The sequence below is a fragment of the Pezoporus wallicus genome, unplaced genomic scaffold (assembly GCF_028554395.1).
Source record: "Pezoporus wallicus isolate ANWC-B61680 ecotype Strahan unplaced genomic scaffold, APGP_CSIRO_Pwel_v1 contig_7820, whole genome shotgun sequence".
Classification (NCBI taxonomy): domain Eukaryota; kingdom Metazoa; phylum Chordata; class Aves; order Psittaciformes; family Psittacidae; genus Pezoporus; species Pezoporus wallicus.
This window is the reverse complement of record NW_026641900.1, coordinates 621-5671: the sequence shown is the minus strand read 5'-3', so window position 1 is coordinate 5671 and position 5051 is coordinate 621. Positions and strand designations below refer to the sequence as shown.

At 49.0% G+C, this 5051-nt stretch overlaps 1 long non-coding RNA gene across 1 annotated transcript; it reads right to left on the bottom strand.

Moving 5' to 3' along the window:
- Positions 1-3886: 3886 nt before the first annotated feature.
- On the bottom strand, positions 3887-4709 carry LOC130608117 (uncharacterized). Its single transcript, XR_008974453.1, has 2 exons — positions 4473-4709; positions 3887-4137 (listed from the first exon to the last, which is right to left on the bottom strand). It is a non-coding gene; the product is annotated as an uncharacterized LOC130608117 (long non-coding RNA).
- Positions 4710-5051: the final 342 nt, after the last annotated feature.

Here is a 5051-nt window from a genome sequence, read left to right as displayed (position 1 = left end):
GCCTGGTGCCATGCAGTAACACTGGATAATGTCGCCAGTATGAATTGTTACAGCGCTGGATCTCTGCAGATACTGTCACATCACTTTGTAAAGGACCTCAAAAGCCCTCTGCCAACGACACAGGAGTTTCAGCCCTCACCAGAGACAGGCCATTGGTAAAACAGCATTAAGAAGGCATCAGTTTTCCTTCACCAGCAGCAGCTGAGAAAGTTTATTCAGATAAACAACCAAATGTTTGCTTCAACAATTGAAAATAAATACTTGCTCTGAAGAATCATACATCATGGGAAGACCCATGCAAGCTTTTGGATTATAATGAAAGGGTAGGAAGCTGATGTAGCAAAAGGTGTCCCTGCCCATGGCAGGGGGTTGGAACTACATGAGCTTTAAGGTCCCTTACAATACTAACCATTCTGTGATTCTATGAATATGAATTAAAGACATATCAAGACCAAGTCAGGCACAATCATCTTAATTTATGATGTTTGTGCTGTAACTGATGCATTACACCCTATCCTTGTGGCCACAGTGGGAAAAAAGGAGATTAAAAAATCAACAGTGTTGGAAAAGCAGAACAGAACCCAACAGAGCAATGATTCCACACTTCCCAGAGCCAGCTCTGTGTCACTTAATTCGGCAGATGTTTCTTCTCAGGCAGATGAAGACAGCAGGGTGCCTAACTTGTTAGAGCACCACTTCAGCAAGCAGCCACATTGCCAAATGTGAGAATCTGTTTGCCCGGGGAACAGGCGAGCTACAGACAGGACTGTTTGGAGACAGCCTTGAATATGAAGCCCTGGAGCCAGAAAGGAGATACAATAGCGGGAGCAATCTCACAGCTCCCTCCCAGGACTTCATGCACCATTTAGCTCAAGCAGGACTCGCACCTTTTAGCGGCAGGAGAGGGGAGCCTTCACACTAGAGGGTGCTGAGGAGGTGGCCCAGGGCTCCCAGAGAAGCTGTGGCTGCCCCATCCCTGGCAGCGTTCAAGGCCAGCTTGGACGGGGCTTGGAGCAAGCTGCTCTAGTGGAAGGTGTCCCCGCCCGTGGCAGGGCTTGGAGCTGGATGAGCTTTGAGGTCCCTTCGACACAAACCAGTCTGGGATCCATCCCGCGATTCCACCGCTCGCTGATGCAGGAGGACGAGCTCTCCCTCGTCCTGCAGCACACAAGCAGCGCGCCCGGGGCTGCCTCCCGCGGCCCAGCCAGCACCACCCGTGTCCGACCGCCGCCACCGGGGACTACGGAACCCCCCGCCCGCGGTCCCGGGCCCCGTCTGTCGGTCGCCGCCGAGTGCCGCGCCGGGGCTGTGTGACGGCGCCATCTAGCGGCGCTCTGGAGCAGCGCCGCCCGCTCCGCCCCGGAGCCGTTACTACTCATCCCCTTCGTTTACCTCGGTGGAACACATGAGCGCACCCGGTGCCCTCGGCAAGGCGCAAGGCGCATTGTATTGTTGCAGCAGCATGCTTTCACAGTGCTGCGGTTAGTGCGTTACTGCAGTTGAACCTCGGGCCACGTTACTAACCAAAGCACTTCAAGAAAGCCACCCAAGCGCGCTGACCTTGTCGCAAAGAACCAGGTTTTGCCTGCCCTTCGCAGGCAGCAGTTAAGTTCAGCAGTCTAAAGGGGTGAAGAACACACGGGCACACGTGAGGATGGAGGCACGCACCCAGAGGTAGAGTGCAAGCTGGATCGTTTATTGAAAAGATGACACGATATTTAGATGCTTCCAAGCAATTAGCCAAGCACATCTGCGTTTGCCTTGCGGTTACATCAGGTGAAAGGTCTATCTGATTTTCTTATCGACATCCTCTTTCCAGTTCTGACGTCCTCGTTCCTTGCCAGTTCCAACGTCTTCCAAGTACCAGTCAGGGACAGGTCACTCTTAATCGCCTGCTGTAGTTCCTCCTTCCCATGCTCTCTGACAGCTTTGATACATTCCAACCCCCACAGGCACACACACATAAATAACCCCCAAACAGCCCGAACCACCCCCCCACCCCCACCCCCCCCCCCCCCGATTTTACAAACTAACATGCCCACAGCTTACTTCCATCTTACAAACTTCTCACACCTAGATTCTACTTCCCAGGATTTCTGCAAAGGCGCGCGGGGGGGGGGGGGGGGGGGGTGGGGGTGCGTGTGTGTGTGTGTAATGAAAGCCAACAGGCTTTCTGCATGTGTTGTCCTACTTATACACCTTGAGATTCCAGCTGCAGCGCCCTGCTCCAGAAACAACCACTCACATTGCAGTTTATTCCTTGAACGCCTAAAGCTACGCGAGGATGAGAAAACCCAGGTAACAGCGCCTGGGGGTGTTTAGTCTGGAGAAGAGAAAGCTCGGGGAGGACCTTATCACTCTTTACAACCGCCTGACAAGAGGATGGAGCCAGGAGGGGGCTGGTCTCTGCTCCGAAGGAATGGAACAAAAGCAAACGGCCTCTTTGGAAGGTAAAGAAAAGCATGAATTTCAATCACTTTTGCTGTACTCAGAGTTGTAAAAGCGGGTGATGCACAGGTATGTTACAGAACCATTAATCCTGGGGGCACAGCCTAGCCTGCCTTAATCCTCAAACCTTTTGTTCCACTTCATGCTAGAGATTTGCTAGAATTCAGCCTCTAGCTTTGCCTACAGCCATGTACTACGTAACTGTATTCTGCTTTATGCTATAGAACAGTTAGGACAACTAAGAAAAAGCAACTGTTTTCCTAGGGTTTTCATTTCTCTTCCATCACCATCTGTTACATATTTCACACTGTTCAACTCTATACCCAAATTGCTCACAAACCCATAAAACAAAGACCTGATGGGATTAATTCTCATCAAGCTCTTTCTTTTTTTCTGAAAAGGAAATTGCACCTCTTGTACCTCAATCTGCTCCTTGGTGCTTGCTTCATATCCATTCATGATCACATCTTCTCTTCTCTTTGATCCACCCTTTGGCTTTCCCCTGCCTCCAACTCCTTCACTGCTTTTTGGGAATGCTTTGTATCTCATTTTTCTTTCTGACTCATTTTCCATCTTTTTTCTTTTCCTTGCTCAGATCTTGGTACGGTTCTGGAAGCTGGGAGGTTCCATGTCCTTTAAACATACTCCTGGAAGTCTGGCCTCTTTGATGCTTGCTCCACTTCTGGTGCACAACTGGTTAAAGATCTCAGAATATCTCCCTCAATATCCAACCAAGTGCCAGGATTTCCCAGTTCACTATTTTGACCTTGTATAACCTATAAACAAATTCCTCTTCATCTGCAGAAGAACAAGCAATGATAATCCCATGCTTTTTAACCAAATCGGGTCTAATAGGAACATAGAATCATAGAATAGTTAGCGTTGGAAAGGACCTTAGGATCAAGTTCCAACCCCCCTGCCATGGGCAGGGACACCTCACACCAAACCATATCACCCAAGGCTCTGTCCAGCCTGGCCTTGAACACCGCCAGCGATGGAGCATTCACAACTCCCTTGGGCAACCCATTCCAGTGCCTCACCAGCCTTACAGTAAAGAACTTCCACCTTAAATCCAATCTAAACTTCCGCTGTTTAAGTTCTAACCCGTTACCCCTTGTCCTATCGCTACAGGCCCTAATGAAGAGTCCCTCTCCAGCACCCCTATAGCCCCCCTTCAGATACTGGAAGGCTGCTATGAGGTCTCCATGCCGCCTTCTCTTCTCCAGGCTGAACAGCCCCAACTTTCTCAGCCTGTCTTCATAATAGCGTAACAGCAACTTCCTTTATCTAGTCTGCTAACAGCAGAGAGCTGCCACCAATTGTTTCCTACACAAGACCGTCCCTCTGTGCCATTCCTTTAAAAATGGAAATTTCCTTAACAGTTCTTAAAGATTAATCAAGTTAGATCCATCCAAATTAAAAGGTAACATACTAAATGTTCAGGAATTGCACTGTATTTAAAACGCTCACTAGAATCTGCTCCACTTCTATGTGTGGCTACTGAAGCTGCTCAGTTCCTTTTCCTCTTTAATTGCCAACGTGTGGAGGCCCTTCGGGAACGAGTGATGTGAAGAAGGTTGTGATAAAGGACCAAGCAGAAGCCGTGAATCCAGGCTGCTGCATTGTATTGGCATCTTCACCTGCATCTTCTCCACTGTCTTCATCAATCCCATCATCCATAAGTCGTTCCTTTAAAAACAGAAATGGAAGCAATTCAGCTGCTTCTTTTCAGACCTCTAACACGAGGTCACCAGCAGCACCTTCCTATGTTAAGCAACTTCTCTCAGAACAACCTCCTGAAGAATAACTAGCACGAAAAGAGTCTGCCATTGAAGTAGAGACCATCGGCAATTGTCAGCCTAGAAAAACACAGGATTTAAGCTGCAGGCACAACACTGAGACCCAAACTGAAAGCTTTGGGGTTAATTTGACTCTCTTTCATTGAAGTTGACTTTCTGTGCAGGCATTACAGCATACTTTATAATCCATAGGAGTCTCAGAAGACACGTCTGCTCTTTACTCACCATCTCTTCAAGATGAGCGTTATTTGCATGTTGCCCATCACGATTCACATCCACCTTAATGGCTACCTGCTCTTGGCCTCACTCCTGCTTAAAGGGGAACCATCCAGCTCGGTGTCTGTGAAAGAAAAAGGAACAGCTGAAAAGCAATCTTTTGAATGGAACAAAAAGGTTCTTCTGCTATACTTGCTCCCTAAATGCAAATGTCCAGCCCCTGCTCCTAAGCCTAATGCGTTAGGAGAGGAAGCAGGAGCTGGGCATGTTCTCTGCAGATTGCTCTCGGAATAGTCCCTTCAACATGGATATCCTCACTTATTTAGTCACCCAAAACTCCTTCTCTGTGAAGTCTCACTGGGCACCGCTCTCTGGCGAGCGACACACCAGCTCCCTAAGTAGCAATGTCCAGACCCTGCTCCTAAGCCTAATGTGTTAGGACAGAAACCAGGACCTGGGCAAGTCCTACAGGTGGTGCACTCCAGAACAGCCCCTCCAACACGGATATCCTCGCTTACTTAGGCACCTAAAAGCCCATCTCTGTAAATTCTCACCGGCCAGCACCCTCCAGTGAGATGCTTTGGGGGA